Below are 13,047 nucleotides of genomic sequence, written 5' to 3'. Positions count from 1 at the left end.
TTGAAAGTGGAAGCTGCTTTACACCTGTATCAGATTCACTGTGCAAAACAAAATTATGATGGAGACTGGTGGAAAAAAAATATTCTGAGCTCCCAACCAGGAACATGAATAAACATATCTCTTCTATGCAAAGGGACACAGCTTGGCTTGGTAAATATTCTACAACTTCCCTCTCCACCATCCTCACACTCTCTCTCTGTCACTGCACTGCACTCCCTCCCAACGACCTCCCACATAGTCAGGTGTTTAATAGATGGCACCTCCCTCACCAATCAGCTGTCGATCCATCCCTCTCCTGCCCAATCATAGCGTAGGAAGAAATTTAAAAGCCTCTGTCTCTAATCCAGCTGTCTCCTGATCGAATCCGGCAACCCTCCTCCACCCCAAGCACCTTCTGATCCATGCAGTTCAAGGCCTCCCTCCGAGGCTTCTACACCACCACCAGGTCTAGACCCGGGGGGGTCTTCTGATCAGCGGCCTCTCTGCTCGAGCTTTCCCCTCTTTCGGACGTGGTCCTCACGACGGGGTCTAGGACGCCAATGCACATTCACAATGATTGTATTAATAAATTCTTTGTCCTTAAGTCCTTAAGTCTCTCATGATTGAAATGATATTTTAGGCAATATTTCAGGCATTGTAATGTTTGTGTGGCCAAAGGAGATAAACTATAAGAGGTGTAAGAAAAAAAATGCAACTTGGACTGCACTGCAAACAAGAAGATCTCATGTGACCAGGATGTTAACAATCCAACAACAAGGATGCAGACTTTAACAACTTCAAAAACTCAAAAGCATTCAACAGAATCTGAACAGTCTGAGATGATTTTGTCATGTGATTTCAGGCAGCTTGTTGTTATGAGGTGAAACAGGCACTATTGAAAGTGAAACTTCTGTATTTGCATTGCTGTTAAGATGTGGAGGTAGGAGGCAGATGTAGCACAAAGGTGAACAACAAAGGATGAAAAAAATCTGAAACACACACACACACACTATACACTCAAAAAGGTAAACTGCAACAAACTAGTGATGAGAAACATGTATTTTTAAAATACATTTAGAACACCATCTAAAAATACTGGTCAAAATATTTTGATGTATAATGATTATACATTGAATAATGATGTCAACATTGTTTTAAATGAAACCAATTAAATGTAAATAGTAAGAAAATCAGCCTTTAGAAATTCCCATTGGCAGATAAAAGGGAATAGAAATATGTTGAATGCATCTTGCCCTCAGGAACAGTTGTTTTATCTGTGAGCTTACCGTCTTAGTATCAGGCTACTGCCTTAATTATGTGGATGCTTTGATGCACTTCCACGGTCAGAGTGCATGGAGAGTGATATGCTCCGTGTCTGGGTTGGTGATACTTGAAATGCACTGTATGAATATAAATAGTTTTTCGTTTTTTTTATTTGACTGTGCTCTGCATTTACAAAGAGTTGAATGTGATTCCAGGAAAAATCTCCAGTGATTGTCATTACCCATAACTCAGTGTTTGGACCAAAAGGGATCAATGTAGAAAAAAGAAGGACATGAATAAAAAAAGCATCTCTGTCCATGTCTGAATCAATCAGACTGCATGTCACTGCCTCTGTCTGCTTTCAATATATATTTATATCACATTAGGGTGTACCATTGTGCTACTGGACGGTGGGATGGGTAAGCTACAGTTGAATGTATAGTGAAAGTAATGAGGCAGATGGAAATTGTTTCACAAGGCGTCAAACAGCCAATGAAGCTGAACCATTAGGTGGCAGCCCAGCACCTTTCTGCAGGGCTGAGAACCTCCTGCTTCTGCACTGTCCTCTGGCTGTATATGTGTGAAGATGAAAACCTCATCTTTGCACAGAGCTCCTTTGTGCATAATGCTGCCCATAAAGTTCTAATAATAGACTAATAATTTACGTTGCTTTTTTTCCCAGCCCTCATCAGAAGCAATCTCTGGGTTTAGCAATGCGGGCACTGATGTTACAGGAAATACATATCAAAGACCACTTTGAAGTCAAGTACCCACGCAGTGGATGTAAGGAATGAAGTCATACAGTGAATGACGTGTCTGAAGGTCAGTAGTATTCCAAAAACTCCGTTGTAAAGTCGTACAGAGGTGGCAGTGGATTGTGAAAAAAAGGAAAGACATGTGCTGAATTTAAAATCATGGGCCAAATACTCCTGCAGGTGATACTCCAACCTTGACTTTGGTGCCAGACACATTTTTACCTGAAGCTGCACCGAAACTGCCTGGAGAATAATGTCACACCTCTGACTTCAGGTACAGCAGCTGGCCTTGCCTGCTTTTCCCCTCAAACCTTCAAACCTGATGTGCAGACTAAGAAATGAATATAGGTTTTTGTAGTTATATAGTGGTTGCTTCTTCTCCATCGTGTGCTCAAGTGTGGATTTACCTTCTGATTGACTCTCTCCTTAACAATCATGGGGATGATTGGTCCATTTAAAAGTGTTTTGAAGAGTCCCGTGTCCTATCTCCTTCTGCCTGTACTGCTGGGATCATTCCAAACCATAACAGTTGCTGTTTCGGTGAAATATGGAGATGTGTTGTATTGGACTTTTCCCTCCTTCATGGTTATTGCTTTTTTGGATTTGTGACTCAAATCCCCTTGCTCTATTTTGAGTGAGTTATACATATGAATGAAGATTTATGCCTGAGAGCTCAATGTGCTGGTATTAACCAATCAAACTGGGCTGCTCAGTGGCTTCTGAGATTACATTAAAGTGTAATATCAATGCAGCAATCCTTGGGTTATTGCCTCTTTGAAATACACAGCGTCCCTCTGATACTATAGCCACATGTTAGGATCAGGGATACTTGTCTATTTAGGTGAAGTTATATGTGAACACCCTTGCAACCTGACAGAGAATCTGAGTTTTTTTTTTAACAAAATAATGTTTTGTGATCAGACTAACCAATAACTTCACGTAACTTTTTTATGTTTGTCCTATAATAATTCAATCATACCAATTCACCAACATGTGGCTGTCATTGGCTACACTAGGAAATCTTTCCATTGGTTAAGCAAGACAGGTCCTACAGGTGAAAGTTGTATATCACAGAGCAAAGGCAAATAGTTTTGTTAATTATTTTACACTAATGATAAATTATTGAGAAAGCTGATTTAGAGACTGAAACATCAGGAGATTACAACTTTAACGACGTGCCGGTGAGATAGCTGCTCATGCTAGCATGTGAACTGTGTAAGCTTCACTGTCAGCGACAGAATGGCAGTGGAACCTTGATTATTTTGCACTGTTCATCATATAAGAAGTGAAATGCATGCACACACACACATAAATCCACCCAATGAGTTCCTAACCACATATGAACCTGCATTCCCTTCGATCTCCATCAACACCTGTTTCCTTAGCTTGTTCCTACTAAAAACACCGAGGCAGAACCATTAAAATGAGGTAAAAAAATAAATACTGGCAAAAACAGGCAAAAATGTGTCTGTTTTCACACAGTAACAGTTTTCCCACAAAGCATTGTTGCTAGCAGCCTTCTTCATGCCAGGGCTTCTTCAGCCTGCTGGCTTTGATTGTTGTTTTCTGTTTCTTTTGGGGGTCATGGAGTTTGTATCCGGCCTCCCTCTGTCCATGTGCGGACTAAAGCCTCCCTGTGATGGTTCAGCGTTATCAAAAATAGTGTGGTCGATAGCTGTATCTGCCCCAGGTACGAGCTATGAGTATGAGGCATTTCTGCCTCACTGTCCTCACAGCTGGCAGTGTAGGGATGAGTGAGTAAGCCATTATCACTGTCTGTATCTGTTCAATCAACTGCATTATCTGCATCTGTATCTGTACTCTGGATAGGCATAGCTTGAACCTCTGTATAGGGGAAGCTCTGTGAAGTGGAGGTTCAGATTGTTGCCTGTATGACTGCTGCTGTGTATGGGCACACTATACTTGGATATTGTCCAAACATATAAGAGGAGCTGCCGGTAGCAGCACACATGCTGATGTTTGGGCTTCAATATCAGGCACAGAAGAGTAAGGCAAGAGTAGGAGAGAAATCAAAAGACAGTGAGTTAGGGAAGACACCCAACAGACACAACTCAGGGTTTAAAAGACAAGGAGATTGTTGAAAACAGGGTCAGAGGATTTCAGCTGCAGACCATGTGAGTGGGAGTAAGCAGAAAATGCATTAGACAGATTTTGGACAGTAAGTAGAGGTGGCTTTATATGAGGGAGTGTTGCCACAAGTTTCCACACCTGGCAGCAGAGTCTGAAGCACACAAAGCCCACACATGAGCAATATGTGGTCTGTAAGCCTGTAAGCAGAGCTGACACGACACGGTAGGCAAACTAGGCAATTGCCTAGGGCTCAGAGTGTGGGAGGGGTCCCAAGACGGACGGTAAGTCAGCCCACCATTCAACTACAACTATTGTGGCCGTGTGCAATGACACACGGGGCAGCGCAAGTGTAGCGGCATGTTCAAACCGATGAAGCACACACTCTCCAGGCTTCAAGAACAGACAGCAAAAGAAAGAAGCAGAGAACAAATTTAAATGAGTGGTAAGAGTCTGTAACATACTTCACCCTCACCTTATTCCACCACACTTCTACGTCATTTCACATGATATCACTTACAGTATCACTGTTAGAGACGTGTTTCTCTATTCGTTCTGCACCACGAATGTTCATCTAATAAAGTCACTCTGCAGAAAAGCGTCTGCCAAATGAGGAAACGTAAATATAATCATTGTAGCTTGTCATGCAGCAACAGTGTATAGCTGCTACGCTAATGATTTTTTACAACTTACAGTTAGAGTTAATGACCTCTAAACCACAGCAGGAAAACCTGTTTTGCTATATATATTTATTTTATATCGTGTTTATTAATGTTTAGGTATTTCTTTGTAAATAAACTACTTAGTCCTCCTCAGCTAATGGTCAACTATTGCCATATTGTTTGTTATTCTACAGTGCTGTGCTTAAATGTGTCTTATACAACACAGGTCATGGGGAGTACTGTGAGGAAACTCCAGAGGACATCCCAGCCAGCAGGCAAACACCCGAGAGCACTTTTTCCACCTCCTCGCCAGCACCTGATTTGGCAACAAGGAAGGTCCTCCAAGTTGTCCAGTTCTCAGTGAGGATCCTGCACTGTGGCCAGGACTGTTTGCCATATCTTTGATTGTGTTGTACAAAGTTTTTATATTTCTTTAAGGTAATATTTTCATATGTGTGTTCGCACATTATTTAAATAATATTGTTGCTGATCACTGTACATGTCTATGTGTTTGGGATGGTTTCCAAAGAATTTAGTAGCCGGTAGGGCCCATAAGTGTCTAGCAACAGCTCTGCCTGTAAGTAACAAGTCAATGTGGCCTACCCCAATGAAGTGTGTTTTATCATTATTTTCACTCCAAAGTAATTGCTTTGGGGATATATAAATCAGTCAATACCAGTGTAATATATATTAATATAGTAAGGCACAGAGGTAGAATGGCAGTGTATTTTATTTTTGCCGCTGCTCTGGCCAAGTGCTGGAGACTGCAACAAATTTACCTACTGCATGATTCTGAGAGCCATCCCAGAGGAACGCTCTATAGGAAACAATTGACAAAAAAGGCACATTTAGTACATCGGCATTTAGTACACTCTTTTGAAAGTGTGTACCAAGGTGGAATCAAGTTTTAAGTTTGTGAACAAGCAAAGCGAGGAAAGGTGGAAAACTGAGGGGGGTCTTAATTCTTTGTGGCATATATCCAACAAGGTGTTGGAAACATTCCTCAGAGCTTTTTCTCCATGGTGACATGACAGCATCACACAGTTGATGCAGATTTGTCAGCTGCACACCCTAAAGGTTCTCTGTTGGACTGAGAGCTGCTGGCTGTGGAGACCATGTGAGTGCAGTGAACTCACTGTCATGTTAGAGATGATGAGCTTTGTGACATGGTGTGTTATCCTGCTGGAAGTATCCATCAGAAGATGGTACGCTGTGCTCATAAAGGGGTGGACATGGTGAGCAGCAACACTCAGGTAGGCTGTGGTCTGTAAACCAGACTCAGCTGGTACTGAGGGACCCAAAGTGTGTCATGAAAATCTCCCCCACACCTTTACACCAGCAGCAGCAGGCTGAACTGCTGATACAAGGCAGGACGGCTCCATTCATGTTGTTTACACCAAATCTGACCCTACAATTAAATGTCACAGCTGAAATCAAAACTCACAATCTTCTATTGTCCAGTGTTGGTAAGTCTGTGTGAATTGTTTACTGTTCTTAAATCCCAGTAGACCAGCAGTTTTTGAAATACTGGCCAGCCTGCCTGGCACCAACAACAATGCCGTATTCAAAGTCACATAAATCCCCTTTCTTCCCTATCCTGATGCTCGGTTTGAACTTCAGCAAGTACTCTGAGAGTCTTCATACCCTCACACCTGAACAAAAGTACACTCAACAAAAATATAAACGCAACACTTTTGTTTTTGCTCCCATGTTTCATGAGATGGACTTAAAGATCTAAACTTCATTCCAGATACACAATATTACCATTCCTCTCAAACATTGTTCACAAATCTGTCTAAATGTGTGATAGTGAGCACTTCTGCTTTGCTGAGATAATCCATCCCACCTCACAGGTGTGCCACATCAAGATGCTGATCTGACATCATGATTAGTGCACAGGTGTACCTCAAACTGCCCACAATAAAAGGCCACCCTGAAATGTGCATTTTGTTTCTGCTTTATTGGCGGTCTGGGGACTCAGAACCAGTCAGTATCTGGTGTGACCACCATTTGCCTCATTCAGTGCAACACATCTTCTTCGCATAGAGTTTATCAGATTGTCTATTGTGGCCTGTGGAATGTTGGTCCACTCCTCTTCAATGGCTGTGCGAAGTTGCTGGATATTAGTGGGAACTGGTGCACGCTGTCATATACGCCGGTCAAGCACATCCCAAACATGTTCAATGGGTGACATGTCCGGTGAGTATGCTGGCCATGCAAGAACTGGGACATTTTCAGCTTCCAAGAATTGTGTACAGATCCTTGCAACATGGGGCCGTGCATTATCTTGCTGAAACATGAGGTGATGTTCATGGATGTATGGCACAACAATGGGCCTCAGGATCTCATCACGGTATCTCTGTGCATTCAAAATGCCATCAATAAAATGCACCTGTGTTCTTCGTCCATAACAGATGCCTGCCCATACCATGGGCCACTCGATCCACAACATTGACATCAGCAAAGCGCTCACCCACACGACGCCACACACGCTGTCTGCCATCTGCCCTGAACAATGTAAACCGAGATTCATCCGTGAAGAGAACACCTCTCCAACGTGCTAGACGCCATCGAATGTGAGCATTTGCCCACTCAAGTCTGTTACGGCGACGATCTGGAGTCAGGTTAAGACCCCGATGAGGACGACGAGCATGCAGTTGAGCTTCCCTGAGACGGTTTCTGACAGTTTGTGCAGAAATTGTTTGGTTATGCAAACCAATTGTTTCAGCAGCTGTCTGAGTGGCTGGTCTCAGACGATCTCGGAGGTGAACCTGCTGGATGTGGAGGTCCTGGGCTGGTGTTGTTTAGTCGTGGTCTGCGGTTGTGAGGCCGGTTGGATGTACTGCCATATTCTCTGAAACGCCTTTGGAGACGGCTTATGGTGGAGAAATGAACATTCAATGCACGAGCAACAGATCTGGTTGACATTCCTGCTGTCAGCATGCCAATTGCACGCTCCCTCAATGCTTGTGACATCTGTGGCATTTTGCTGTGAGACAAAACTGCACATTTCAGGGTGGCCTTTTATTGTGGGCAGTTTGAGGTACACCTGTGCACTAATCATGATGTCAGATCAGCATCTTGATGTGGCACACCTGTGAGGTGGGATGGATTATCTCAGCAAAGCAGAAGTGCTCACTATCACACATTTAGACAGATTTGTGAACAATGTTTGAGAGGAATGGTAATATTGTGTATCTGGAATGAAGTTTAGATCTTCAAGTCCATCTCATGAAACATGGGAGCAAAAACAAAAGTGTTGCGTTTATATTTTTGTTGAGTGTATAATGTCTGTTTCAAGCATAAAATATCTCCAAGGACAGTTTGTAGTTTTACACCACCACAAACTATAGCCAGTGGGCTTTCCCAGGTGAATGAGTGGAGAGCTCTAGGAGCATGCTACAGTAGGAAATGGAAGATTACCCATATTGCTGCTTGAAAATCCTCAGAGGCTGTATGCAGGTGACCTAGTAATAGAATCTTTCTAGCATCCTAGAGGTACAGTGGTGTATCCGTAAAAAAGCTAACATCAGTCTTCTTTTCCCTTTTTTTTGGACATCTAATGTAAATGAGTGAACAGAATTTAGCATACTTTCCTTTAGATCTGCCCCTCTAGTCGATTTAAATCTGCATTGGTTTTAGTTCTTCTCTATGTGACACAGCAGGTTTGATGTCAGGATCAAGCACTCGCTCCATGTGTTAGTCCAGTTTTAAAGACTATTTTATGTTGTAATGATTTTTGCGAGGGGAAAAAAATCTGAACTGACATCATTTTCTTTTATCCCTGCAGAAAAATGGCTTTCTTAGCCTGCAATTTATCCAATTACAGATTTACAGCACTGCAAAGTCGACCATATGATACAGCCTGAGTCTATTTTTCAGCCTTTGGAGCAAATCCAATCATTCCAAATGGTTGCTGATGGTAATAATTGCAACAGCATTGTATTGATCTAGTGGGTTCATGGAGTGGAAACAAACAAAGCACACACACAAAAAAAAAATGCTTTTTGGGAGCAAAAATATTTGGTTTGTTTATTTGGGTGTTGTGAAGTCATAGTGAGGCATTAAAATACAAATCTGCTTGGCTGCTGCTTAAGAAAAACTCCAAACTGATGCCCCCCATGTCGGTCAGGCTTTGGATGCTGTGAATGATTACTAAAGGATTATTCTTTTTACCAGGTTGGTAAAAGATTTACCAGATGGTCCCCGATACAACAAAAAGTCCCTTGCTTGTCTGACTTGGTAACGCATTCTTACACCTGCTTTGTAACCCTTTGGATGCATTGTCAGCAAAGGACCGTCTTACATTTCTTCTTCATTTGCTGTTTATTCTCTGTTCCTCACTGTTTTACATCACTGTCACTTTATTTAGTTATGTTCAGAAAAAAAATGCATTTGTGTCGTGGTTACCATAGTTACCTGCACATTCTACAAAATGGTTTGCTGACCTGAAAAGCACTTGAAGTGAATTCTATCCACGCTTCATTTTCACATATTGATGTTGAGGGTTTGAGAAGAGGACACATGCGCAGGCAGAAGATAATGTTCACAGCCAGATATATCAAAGGGGTCAAAAACAGAAATCCAAACTTCCAAAGTTTAAGGACCAAAGAAAAACTCACAAGAAAACCCACAACAAATCACTGTGTAACTCATAAGACTCACATGATGACAACACGATTTGACAGGCAGAGCAGGGAAACAGACTAAATACACAAGGGGACACAGGTGAGACACATTAACAAGCAATTAACTAGGAGGAAAAACACAGGAGGACATCAAACACACACAGATAAACAAGGGAACCGAGACCTGGTTATGAAACTGAGTTTTATGCATTCAGGACCTCTGTGGGTGGATCTTGCAGGAACTCACATGACTAAGATCCCTATAGTTGGTTAATGGTCAGTTAACGACCAGAAACTGTGTCCGGGCCATGTGCAGGACTAGTTGACAGTCCATCTTAGGGTTTGAGTGGGAGTGAAGTCTGCTAGGAAGGGATGAAGGGACAGAGTTGTGAACAGGTGAGAGCTGATGCCTCACTAGTTGACTAGTTGATGGCCCATCGTTAGGCGGGAGCTGGTGCCTCAGCCCTCCCCCTCTGTTTAGAGAGGATTTTTCCAATTTCACATAGATGCTTCATTGACTCCTCTTTTAGACCATCTGTCCTCTCTGTCTAGGAGTTGGACATTATTATCCTCAAAGGAATGACCACTGTCTTTGAGGTGAAGGTGAACAGCTGAGTCTTGTCCTGAGGATATGGCTCTCCTGTGCTGAGCCATTCTTTTGTGGAGTGGTTGTTTGGTTTCTTTAATATAGAGATCAGAGCATTCCTCACTGCACTGAACCTCATAGATTACTTTGCTCTGTCTGTCTCTGGGAGTTCTGTCCTTGGGGTGGACCAGTGTTTGTCTCAGTGTAGAGCTGGGTTTAAGGTGTACTGGGATCTGATGTGCATTGAAAATCCTTCTGAGTTTCTCAGAAACCCCTGATATATATGGGATGACAATGTTTTTCCGGTGTGACTGGTCCTCTTCTGGTTGGGCTGTCTGCTGTTCTTTCCTTTTGCCAATAACTTAAACAGAAACCAATAATTTATTTTTTGAAATAAATAATCCATTAAATTGAATACTACTAATTCTGGTAACATATCTATTTTGATAAATGGACTCTAGTTCCATTTTCATCTTGTGAGAGTATCTTGTGCTTCTCGGTCCTCTTGTCTCCCTACACAACTGTTAGTGTTACAACTAGTAAAAGAAAGATCCAAATCCTGAAGTCTGAAATGTGTCGACTGCAGTGGGTCAGACACAGGGAGTTCTGGGAGGGGGTGGGGGCATTGGCAATGCTGTGGTCAACAGCTGAGCCGTGCCTTCTTTTGTTGATTGTTTGAGTGGTTGTTCTGGTTATGGCCTGCAGGCCGTCCTTTGCACAGATGTGCTGTAAGGACAGCCCTGGTATTAAACGGTGTTCCTAAGCATCGGAATCCTGTTTGTCCTGTTGTAGCTCTGCCTTTAGCCATGCTTCATCTGAGTTCTGCTGCCTCCCACCTGAGGTATTAATTGAGTATTCGTGGAGTTTATAATTATCTTGCCTGTCGCTGTGTGGCTGTGCATTATTGTTCTTTCATAATCATTCATATATAAAAATAAAATGTAATACAAGGTGATTTCTGTGACTAACTAAGGCTGAATCTGTTCACATTTACATAATTGTTCCCCTTTAACACAGGCATTATCTCAACATGCCTCTTGTCACTGTTGTCACCTTTTCTCTGTACAGTTCATATTTAGCCAAGTTTTGAAGAAATATTTCAATTCAAAGTAATGTAACAGCTTCTCTATTATTCTTCCTATCATAATTACATCTGAGCTGAGCTCCTGTTCCATAGTTTATACTGCAGTACCTCTCAGCAAACCTTAAGCTTCTATCCATGAACTGATATTCATCAGCTGCTTATCAGTGCTACATAATATTTCATAGAAAGAGATTATCTGCTCGGAGCTATGGATTTTTTGTGTGAATTTAATATGCTTAAGTTAATAATTATCTGCTGCATAGCTGATGTGTCTCTACCCGATGCTGCATATTTAATGGTTGCAGTATTTAGATTCATTATCCATGAATTCAATACACACAGCCCTTTACTCATCAGCTTGTGTACAGTATTGGAAGGTGTTTCTTGGGAATGCTTTCATACCATTGTGAACTTGCAGGTCTGTTATTACTTAGATGCTCAGGCTAATTTAATGATGTTTTAAGGAGTATATTGTGAAATTTCCAGAAACATGGTCCTAGCTGACAATGATGAGTCCTCTTCCAAAAAGGAACAGGCTAAGGGTTAACCCTCTGTCAAAGATATATCTTTATCCTGTTTCATACTAACATAAAAATAGGCAAAACCTGGCATCTTGTCCACTGCTGCTTCAATGAGTGCTTAGACTTAAATCCTAAACCAAAATGAGAGGTTTGAGATGTAACAATATTGATTAGACCGTGAAGGCAGTGGTGGGGCAGGCCTCAAGGTAGAGGTAATAATAGGTGGAGTGGTAATGGGGTGGGGGTCTGTACAGGCCTGCTGTGTGAATCTAAAATATTCCATGGTAGATATGTACTCTTAAAACTGCTGATATTCATTGAATTTTAAGTAGTGTTGCCTTTGTTTAAATGCAGTGCATTGTATAATTTGAATGGCTTAGCATTCAAATCAATGGACAGTGGGGAATTAGACAGATTCCTAATGGAATAGGGACTAATTGTATGTAGGCTGTGAACGAAATACTGCAGTTATTCTGTGCTAGTACAATGATTGTTCTAAGTGTGCCTGTATGGATGTCTTGCTGAATATGTATAATAAAGCTGAGTTTGTATATTATATTTGATATTTGTAACCTGATGGGTACAAAATGCCGGTGACAGCAACCAAAAGATGAAAATATGGACAGATAAGATGATAACTTGTGGAGCATATTATGACTAATAAAGATTTATAGTTAGATTCTATTTTACATTTTAAAATGACTATTTGAATAAAGTATATAAATGTTTGAACATGAAACATTGTCCATCAAATTGCTGATGATTTTACAGAGTTCTGTATGTATAAAGCTTCAGACTTAAGTGTTGTACAGGGACTGTACTACATGCAATGCATTATTGGAATAAATGTATAATATGTTTGTACTGTGCCAACCCACACGATGCTAATGGGTTGGCCTACAACAAATGTGTCCTCCCCCCTGTATCCTCTTCTTTCTGCTGCAAAAACTACCAAGTCTGGTGGACTACTTTACTGAAGACACTAGCCAATAAAAATGGCAGCACATTGATCTCCATCAAAGAAGAACCAGGTTTTACTGCATAAGGATGAGTCACCCACTGCTCTTGCTGCATTGGCCACACACAGCAGGCAAAAGTCATTGTTTAGAAGGAAATGAGATTAGCTATTAGCTATTATTAGCATTATTAGCATTATTATAAGATTGGGTGCGCTGCTATGCAACAAATGAACTTCTAGTAAAAATCTGACGAGTGCTCATTCATGTAACCACTACCTCCTCACTGCACTTTTAAGGTCCTCATCTATTCACATACCAACTGCATGTAGTGATCCTCAGGAAAAGAAAGTAGACAGACAGACAGACACATTAACAGAGAACCTAACCTTATAATTTAAAGAAATTCCACTGTTTCCTATTGATACAATAATAATAAACAGCAAGCCTGTAGTAATGTTTATCACCACCTGGAGGATGGTAAACATGGTTTCTTTCATTAACAACTTAAAGCCTCTATTCAAG

The sequence above is a fragment of the Parambassis ranga genome, chromosome 8 (assembly GCF_900634625.1).
Source record: "Parambassis ranga chromosome 8, fParRan2.1, whole genome shotgun sequence".
Classification (NCBI taxonomy): domain Eukaryota; kingdom Metazoa; phylum Chordata; class Actinopteri; family Ambassidae; genus Parambassis; species Parambassis ranga.
The sequence above is the reverse complement of the archived record's forward strand: the minus strand, read 5'-3'. Positions refer to the sequence as shown.